Raw genomic sequence first — 10,602 nt, forward strand, 5'->3', positions numbered from 1 at the left:
TAGGGGGTGTATCGTAGTACTTTCGATAAATAAGAGTGTCGAACCCAACGAGGAACAGAAGGTGTTGACAAGCAGTTTCGATGAAGGATTCATTGTAAATGCTCACAGACAAGTTTTCAGGGGGTTTTGATATAGCAGATAAATAAAGTACAAGTAAGTAAAATGCGAGAGTAATAATTGCAGCGAGTGGCCCAATCCTTTTTAGCACAAAGGACAAGCCAGTTTGTATACTTATAATAACCAAACGTTCTTGAGGACACACAGGAATTTAGTCTAGTGCTTTCGCTTCATATAGTTGATTAATCTTCATTGTTTTGATAAGTGTTGTGTGGGTGAACCTATGCTAATGCACCGCCCTTCCTAGGACTAATACATACTTGTGATTATATCCCTTGCAAGCATCCGCAAATACAAGAAAGTAATTAAGATAAATCTAACCACAACCTTAAACTCTGAGATCCTGCTATCCCTTCTGCATCGATATACCAACGGGGGTTCAGGTTGCTGTCACTCCGGCAACCCCACAATTAGCAAATGAATACAAGATGTACTCCCCTAGGCCCATAAAGGTGAAGTATCATGTAGTCGACATTCACATGACACCACTAGAAGAATAACACCACAATTTAAATATCAAACCATTAAATATTACTCAACATAGTTCAGTACTAACATTTAGACTTCACCCATGTCCTCAAGAACTAAACGAACTACTCACGAGACATCATATGGAACATAATCAGAGGTGATTTGATGATGGATAACAATCTGAACATAAACCTTGATCCAATGGTTTCACTCAATAGCATCACTAACAAGTAGTAATCAATACCGGGAGAGTTTCCCCTATGAAATATTCAAGATTCAAACCTAGATGTTACAGCGGAGACGAGGTGCAGCGGTGGAGATGGCGGTGTCGATGGTGGAGATGATGATGATGATGATCCCAATGAAGTCCAGCTCGATGACGGTGGCGATGGCGACGATTTCCCCCTCCGGGAGGGAATTTCCCCGGCGGATTCCTGCCCGCCGGAGAGCTCTTTTCTCTCTGGTGTTTCTCTGCCCCACAGAGGCGGCTGTGTCTATTCTCGCTTATCCCCCGTGCCTTAGGTTTTCGGGTAGATGAAGTACGCGAAAGAGAGGAGGCTGAGAGGGGCTGTGGGCCCCCTCCCCACAAGGCGGCGCGGCCAGGGCAGGGCCCGCGCCGGACTATGGGGGGCCCATGGCGGCCCTCCTCGGCTCCTCCTTTTGGCTGGCTCATTCTTCTGGAAAAATAAGATGTTCGGTGTAATTTCCGTCAATTGTTGATCTTCAGGAATATGGCGTCCTGACGGTGCTTTTTCCAGCAGAATCCTGACTCCGGTGAATAATTCTCCAATAATCATGAAACATGCAAAATAGGTGAAATAACATAAGTATCATCTCTAAATATGAAATATATCAATGAATAACAGTAAATTATGATATAAAATAGTGATGCAAAATGGACGTATCAACCGGCCGCTGCTTTTTTTTCGAAATGGGGGTAGCCCCGGCCTCTGCATCGGTTGATGCACACAACCTTTTATTAAAAACTGAGTATTCAAAGTTTACAGTTCATGGATCAACGAGGGTCGATACAAATATCAACCACTGAAAATTAAGAAGCCTGCTAAGCAGTCTAAGCATCTTCTAATCTCTTAATAGGCCGCCAAGTAGACTGGTAGAAAATATCCTGTGCAACCATTCGAAGGCGGTTGCATCCAGAAACCATGCACTCCTGCTGGTCCTCCGGGAGCAAGAAGCGCCAAAGCTAGATCCAATGGACCATAGTGTGAATAACCTGCAAAAAAAATAGTAGAATCTGTTTTGTTAAAAACAATATTATTCCTGCAATTCTATATTGGCAAACATAAATCCGAAACACCGATGTGAATCCTAGCTTTATCTGTTTTGTCAGTTCCATTAAGCCAATTCCCAGACATGTTTGTGATATTGGATGGAGGTGGAATATTATATGAAGCAAGAACTACTCGCCAAACAAGTCCAGCAAAAGGGTATGAAATAAATAAATGTTCAACTGATTCCTCGGCGTCAAAGAAACAACATTTTGTATTCCCATTCCAATTCCTTTTTGCTTAGACATCATCTACCGCCACACCGTAACAGGGTGGTCATAAAGGTGCTGCTCAGATATTCTAAAGGGATGGGTTGAGGGGTATTTCTGCATCCACGTGACGGAAGATACATTGGGTCCACTCGGTGAGATTACATCCAAGTTGCAACACATGACTATGTCATGAGTATGAAATCATACAGGAATGATTTGAATAACCTTGTCGGTAAGGAGATAAAACTAGGTATTATGATACCGATGATCATATCTCGAACAAGTCTAGTATCGAAGTAACAAAGGGAATAGGACTTGACGTTTGCGGTTCAACGACTTTATATTCGTAAAATACACATGGATCATTATTGTTCTCTAGAACACCCTGGTGATCATTCATCGGAGAGATTTCTCTATCATGCCCGTGTCGTTCTCGAACCGTAGGGTTCAACAAAAGTTAAGATTGTTTTGGATTCATTAGAAACACCTAGAAATAGAGAAGAGAGATTCGAAAAGGGTTCCGGGAGAATCCGAAGAATGTTCGAAGTGGTTCGAGAGGTGTCTCAGATCAACACGAATTAAATAATATGTATTATCTATTAATTAAGTGAATTAATATTAATTATATATTTATTTAATAATAAAAATGTGCAACCCACCTTAATGGGCCACTCCTGGAGGGGAGCCCATTAAGTGGCCGGCCACCCCCTATTGGCTTATGTGGGGCGCATGGGCCTTGTAGGCCCCGCCGGTCACCCCTCTCCCTTGCCCCTTTTTAGTCCCACATTGATAAGGCATGAACCTCCACCCCACCCCTTCCCCATATATATTGGAGACATGTGGAGGAAGGAGGACACACAATTAGGGTTTAGGAAAAGTAGAGCCCCTTGGCCACATCTCCCTCTCCCCCTTCTATCTCTCTCTCCAGTTCTCTCTCCTATATGTGGTTCTTCGATGATCTGCGCACGGAGGGAGTACTCCAACCGGTATGCCGTACGTGGGAGCGCTTCGAGATCCGAATCCAGAAGATCTACTTCCGCAGCTCCGCTGGAACGGAAACGTAAGTGTCGATGAGCATCGTATGTGTGCGAAACTACAAGGTGATGCACCTGCGGCACTCGACGTCATGGGAGAGGACTACTACTCGACCCCAAGGTCGGCGAGGAGTACGACTACATCAACCCCATTCTAGCGGAACGTTAATCGCTTCCGATCTATGAGGGTACGTCACATAAAGCTTTCTCCGTTACCGCATTACTCTCCTACATAGATATGGGAAAATCGTGATGTGTTAGTTATGATTTTTTCCTGCTACAGAACTCTACACAGACAACCTGACAACTTTGGGCACTGTAACAATCAAACAAGGCATCTGATAAAAATTCTCAGTATGCGTCCGCTACGATAACATGATTGGATGATGTGTTTTTCAACACAAAGGTAAGACCACATGATCCGTCATGTGTGGCCTGGTATCGCACAAGTTGCACTCTGCTAGAATGTTATCCATATCGACGATATGATGAGAAATCCCGACATACGCGTTGGGTACCTTTAACATAAAAATGGAATTCAAAACTCGATAAGTTCTCCGTGGGCCGAGCTGAATTACGCCAGTAAAAACCAAATTCGAGTTCGAAAACTCGAGTTTGAAGTATGTTCAGGAAGTTCTTGCCCAAACAATTAACTGGTTCCCGATTCGTTGGATGCACCAGACTCGTTTTACCAATATCCCAATGGAGAAATAATATTTAATGACAAATCAAGTGTTCATTCGAATAAAGCTTCAGGTCCTTGTTCCATACAAATGAGTTAAAGTTTGGAGTCGACCTGAGTTTGCAACTCAAGTAGAGTCTAGGAGGCTACTCACATGGAGATATTATATTGGGTCCTCTAGATTGCTATCCTTGGTACGGATACAGGAAGGAGTATACGAAACCCATGAAGCCCAGGAGCATCCAAAGCCCAAGAAACTAGATAAAATAAGCAAATAATAGCCGTAAAGGGAAACCGATATTGCAAATTGTAACTGACCCGAGTTGGCCTCTAGGACCTGATCTACTATATAAAGGCTAGGAGGAGCCGCCAGGGAAAGCAATCTATATTCGTTTCTTAGCAGAATCATTGTAATCTTAGTTGTTCAGGCAACTTTGCCCATCAATATACTTCAGATACCTTGTTTGTTTGACCAATCGACGAAACCACCAGTGCATCCTTTTCCCTAAGAACCCTTGTCCATTACAATGAACATTCCCAGATTAACTCTCGCCAGCGACCATAGAAGGTTGTGGTCTTGGTTTTCCGCGTAGGGCGTGACAGAGCAGCGGAAAGTGGAAGTGTCGGCTTCGAGTGTTTGACAACTTTGAGGGTACTTGACTTGTGTCATGTGGATGATGAGATGTCTCTCGATGTTGGTCGTTGACATGTCGTGCACTATTCTAGCGCATGGCCTCGTGGATGCAGGCTTCTTCACCTTTGTGGGAGCGTCCCAGGCTTGCTTCTCCATAGCAGGAACAACTTATTTTCTTCGGCAGTGCTCGGAGATCGACTAGTTTAGTGGAGCTTGTCGCCGTTGGTTCTGTTCGTGTGTTCAGCGTCTTTTGTGACCTCCGATGTGTCGACGACGAGAGTGGACGTGGCCCTTGCGCTGTTATTTTGATGGGCTTGACCCTGTTTATATGCCTTTGTTTTAAAAATAATAATGATGATCAGAATAATCAGAACTTTTTAAGTGCAAACGGTCACGAGAACATGGAAGATCAGAACTTTTTATGTGGTATAAAAATTAGACCCCTTTAAAGGTTTAAGAAGTACATTCGGAATGCTCTGATCATACTACAAGAACTAAGCCGTTTTCAATTCGAGTACTGTTCTCTTTTGATTAGTTTGAAGGACAGTCTCTGTGTGCGATTCATTCGTTGGCAGTTGGCACATGTACCAGCAGTGGCTTTGGAGCGGAGGAGCGAACGACCCTGCAGCGCAATTTTGCAAGCTCACGATCGAGCACAAGCACGTTCCTTGGGTTATTGTTAAATCGGCAGCGCTTTAACCAACATGCCGTGGCTTTGTTGACATTTGCCACACGATCGACGCAGACCTGCAACAGCCTCGATCTGTTAAACGCAGCTGACCGTCCTCTTTTCCTGTGATCTTGTCATCTTTGACCGGTACATATATATATGACTCGTATGATACGATAAACGTACATATATGACTCGTATAGTCGTATGATACGAGAAACTCTACTCAACTTGCTCAGAGTTGACGGAGTTACCATCATCGTCACGATCATTCCTAAAAGCATCTCCGTCGCGTCTTCTAAACCGCGTCTGCGTCTGCCAAAAGCGATGGATTAGACTTTGGGGAACATCTCACCTTGGTGTTGGGCTTGGGGAGTCCCTCTCCATTTACATCATCCAAAGGGCGACCCTCAAATAAATTTCTTTAGAATTAACATTTTGTTCATAATTTTGGAGATTCTTCGTCTCTTTACATGTCCAGGAGCCTTGAAAAACACCAAGATAGTACATACAGAAAACCTAGACTAGAGATTCTGCTGGCCCTCGTCGTCTTCGCCGCCGTCGTCGGAGTCGTCGCTTGAGTTATCGCCGGAGTCGTCGCCGTGGTAGTGGATACGACAAGACTCGTTTTAGAACACCTTCACGCTCATCTCGCCACCGCCTTCGTAGAAGAACTTCACTGACCAGCCGACCTTGACGTCGTGGGAGCGGGCAAACTTCTTCCAACCAGTATGGAGGTACATCTTGCCTTCCCCGTTGAACAAGACCTCCACGGTCCTCCAGCAGAAGTGACAACTTGCTTCTCGCAGGGTCACCCCAGTCGGCTCCCGTTCGGCAAAAAAATCGACGAACTTATTAGTGAACTTCTTCTTGCCGAAAGGGTCGTCATTGATAAGGGAGACGAACTCGAAGTAATTGTCGTGGGGGCACTCCTCTTCCTCAGGCGACGACGAGCGTGCAACACAACCGTCCCTGCCTCTACCACGGCCGCAACGGCCCGTCCGCGGCCAGCTGAACCCGTCACGAAGCGTGTGTGGATAAAGTTGGGTGGCGGATACTAGGGTTGTGGATGTGTGGCCTTAGGGTTCTGTGACCGTGTGAGGGGCGATGAGCGAGCACTCCACTTTATACGCCGGAGGCATGCGAGGGGCGGTGGCGCGCATTAACGCCTACACGTAGGACAAGGCGCGACGGGACTTCTCGTTGCTCGTCTAGGGAAACTGCAACATCACTACGCGAAAATTAATTTGCATTGGCTAGAGTACGCGACGGGTGCGTGGCAATCTGCGTCTCTAACGAGGCTGGCCCAGCACTCGCGACGCGGGTTTTGGTTCCGTCCGAAGCCTCCGCAGCGTATGTAGCGGGGATAGTAGACGACGTACTATACTGGCCTACGCCGGACATAAAAGAATTATGGGATGCGCGGCTGAGAGCGTTTAGGGTGCGTTTGGTAGCATGCATGGATTTCCTGCCCCACTGCGCCGCGAGATGGGCCTCTCTGCAGGTCGCGAACGGGCCATGGGCCATGAACGCGGGTCAATTGGTAGCCTGAGCGGCCTTTTCTGAGCCAGAGAGGGAAGTCAGACACCATTGTTTGGGTGCCTGCACATACTACTTTCTTCCCTGCTCGTACAACTCACACGCTATTTGGTTGCAGATAGGGGCGAGCTGTGGTAACCCAGAGGTGCTGGTAATACAAAACAACTACTTAGTGGCGTTGCATCACGAGCGAATCAACTATATTTCATGATGCATCGCTGGTTCATCACACGAGGGGTTAGTATATACCACCTGGAACAAGTTCATCATTACAGACCGGGAATCAGTTTCAAGCAAGTTCTAGCAAATGGAGGGATACGAGACCACCTTCCAAAATGAGCAAATCATGACCAAGGATGCAAAAGCACTAAGCAGAAAACTGGTTGTGAAGCCAGGTCCTTGATGCGCGTGATGTACACGTCCGTTGGGAACCCCAAGAGGAAGGTGTGATGCGCACAGCAGCAAGTTTTCCCTCAGAAAGAAACCAAGGTTATCGAACCAGTAGGAGCCAAGAAGCACGTGAAGGTTGTTGGTGGAGGAGTATAGTGCGGCGCAACACCAGTGAAACCTGCGCCAACGTGGAACCTGCACAACACAATCAAGATACTTTGCCCCAACGTAACAGTGAGGTTGTCAATCTCACCGGTTTGCTGAAAACAAAGGATTAAGCGTATCGAGTGGAAAATGGTGTTTGTTTGCAAAGAACAGTAAAGAACAATGATTGCAGTAGAATGTATTCAGATGTAAAAGAATGGACTGGGGTCCACAGTTCACTAGTGGTGTATCTCCAATAAGATAACTAACATGCTTGGGTGAACAAATTACGGGTGGGCAATTGACAAATAAAGATTCAATACATATCAATGATGATTACTATGAGATTTAATCAGGGCATTACGACAAAGTACATAGACCGCTATCCAGCATGCATCTATGCCTAAATAATCCACCTTCGGGTTAGCATCCGCACCCCTCCAAGTATTAAGTTGTAAACAACGAGATAATTGCATTAAGTATGGTGCGTAATGTAATCAACACAAATATCCTTAGACAAAGCATCGATGTTTTATCCCTAGTAGCAACAGCACATCCACAACCTTAGAACTTTCTCGTCACTGTCCCAGATTAAATGGAGGCATGAACCCACTATCGAGCATAAATACTCCCTCTTGGAGTTACAAGTATCAACTTGGCCAGAGCCTCTACTAGCAACGGAGAGCATGCAAGAATATAAACAACACATATATGATAGATTGATAATCAACTTGACATAATATTCTAGATTCATCGGATCCCGCCAAACACAACATGTAGCATTACAAATAGATGATCTTGATCATGTTAGGCAGCTCACAAGATCTAAACAATGATAGCACAAGCGGAGAAGACAACCATCTAGCTACTGCTATGGACCCATAGTCCAAGGATGAACTACTCACGCATCAATTCGGAGGCGGGCATGATGATGTAGAGCCCCTCCGGTGATGATTCCCTCTCCGGAAGGGTGCCGGAGGCGATCTCCGAATCCCCCGAGATGGGATTGGTGGCGGCGGCGTCTCCGGAAGGTTTTCCGTATCGTGGCTCTCGGTACGAGGGGTTTCGCGACGAAGGCTTTAAGTAGGCGGAAGGGCGGAGTCGGAGGGTCACGGGGCCCCACACGCTAGGGCCGCGCGCCCCCCCTAGGCCGCGCCGCCTAGTGTGGCGGCGCCCCGTGGCCCCACTTCCTTTCCCCCTCGGTCTTCTGGAAGCTTCGTGGAAAAATAGGACCCTGGGCGTTGATTTCGTCCAATTCCGAGAATATTTTCTTGTAGGATTTCTGAAACCAAAAACAGCAGAAAACAGCAACTGGCGCTTCGGCATCTTGTTAATAGGTTAGTGCCGGAAAATGTATAACAATAATGTAAAGTATGTATAAAACATTCAAGTATTGTCATAAAAGTAGCATGGAACATAAGAAATTATAGATACGTTTGAGACGTATCAAGCATCCCCAAGCTTAGTTCCTACTCGCCCTCGAGTAGGTAAACGATAACACAAATAATTTCGAAGTGACATGCTACCAACATAACCTTGATCAACATTATTGTAAAGCATATGAGATGGATGGAGTGATCTGAAGCAAAAGATTGCTAACAAAAGATAATGACTAAACAAATGAATCATATAGCAAAACTTTTCATGAATAGTACTTTCAAGACAAGCATCAACAAGACTTGCATAAGAGCTAACTCATAAGCAATAAATTCAAAGTAGAATGCATTGAAGCAACACAAAGGATGATTAAGTTTCAGCAATTGCTTTCAACTTGTAACATGTATATCTCATGGATATTTGTCAACATAGAGCAATATAACAAGTGCAATAAGTAAACATGTAAGAATCAATGCACATAGTTAACACAAGTGTTTGCTTCTAAGATAGAAAGTAGTGGGTAAACTGACTCAACATAAAGTAAAAGAATGGCCCTTCGCAGAGGGAAGCATGGATTACTATTTTTGTGCTAGAGCTTTTATTTTGAAAACATAGAAACAATTTTGTCAACGGTAGTAACAATTCATATGTGCTATGCATAATACTTCCTACAAGTTGCAAGTCTCATGCATAGAGTACTAATAGTGCTCGCACCTTGTCCTAATCAGCTCGGATAACATGGATTATCATTGCATGACATATGTTTCAACCAAGTGTCACAAAGGGGTACCTCTATGCCGCCTGTACAAAGGTCTAAGGAGAAAGCACACATTGGATTTCTCGCTTTTGATTATTCTCAACTTAGACATCCATACCGGGACAACATAGACAACAGATAATGGACTCCTCTTTTAATGCTTAAGCATTCAACAACAGATAATATTCTCATAAGATATTGAGGTTGTATGTCCAAACTGAAACTTCCACCATGATACATGGCTTTAGTTAGCGGCCCAGTGTTCTTCTCTAACACATGCATACTCAAACCATTTGATCATGAAATCGCACTTACTTCAGACAAGACGAACATGCATAGCATCTCACATGATATCCAACAAAGGTAAAAAGTTGATGGCGTCCCCGAAACATGGTTACCGCTCAACAAGCAACTTATAAGAACTAAGACACATAACTACATATTCATCACCACAATAGTTTTTAAGCTATTTGTCCCATGAGCTATATATTGCAAAGATAAAGGAATGAAATTTTAAAGGTATCACTCAAGTAATTTACTTTGGAATGGCAGAAAAATACCATATAGTAGGTAGATATGGTGGACACAAATGACATGGGTTTTGGCTCAAGGTGTTTGGATGCACGAGAAGCATTTCCTCTCAGTACAAGGTTTGAGCTAGCAAGGTTGTTTGAAGCAAACACAAGTATGAACAGGTACAGCAAAACTTACACAAGAACAAATTGCAAGCATTATAAGACTCTACACTGTCTTCCTTGTTGTTCAAACAGTTCACCAGAAAATATCTAGACTTAGAGAGACCAATCATGCAAACCAAATTTTAACAAGCTCTACAGTAGTTCTCCATTAATAGATTAAACTACATGATGAAAGAGCTTAAACATGATCTATGAGAGCTCAAAACAATTGCCAAGTTATTCCAAACCATATGAAGCATTTTCTGATTCCAACCAAATAGCAATCAACGAAGCAATTTTCAGCCTTCGCCATTGTGGTGACCCTGCATACCACTGCATGTTGTAGTATGCCAGTCGTTGATATAACATACGCGAAGTACCAATCCGCAAATATTACATCCCTCAGAGTAGTACAACAGAACATAGCAGGTCTATAACTCATTCGTACATTATTACAAACCATATGTACATATCATCCTGGAGCTCCTCTTGGATCCTGAGAGGCTTACTCCTGGGTTCAAGGCGAACCCAACTTAACTTACAAAATAGCAGTCTCACGAGACTATACATTTATTCCAACGAGCAGTTAATTACTAGAAGTTCGGACTG

Source organism: Lolium rigidum, chromosome 2, assembly GCF_022539505.1.
Source record: "Lolium rigidum isolate FL_2022 chromosome 2, APGP_CSIRO_Lrig_0.1, whole genome shotgun sequence".
NCBI classification, from domain to species: Eukaryota; Viridiplantae; Streptophyta; class Magnoliopsida; order Poales; family Poaceae; genus Lolium; species Lolium rigidum.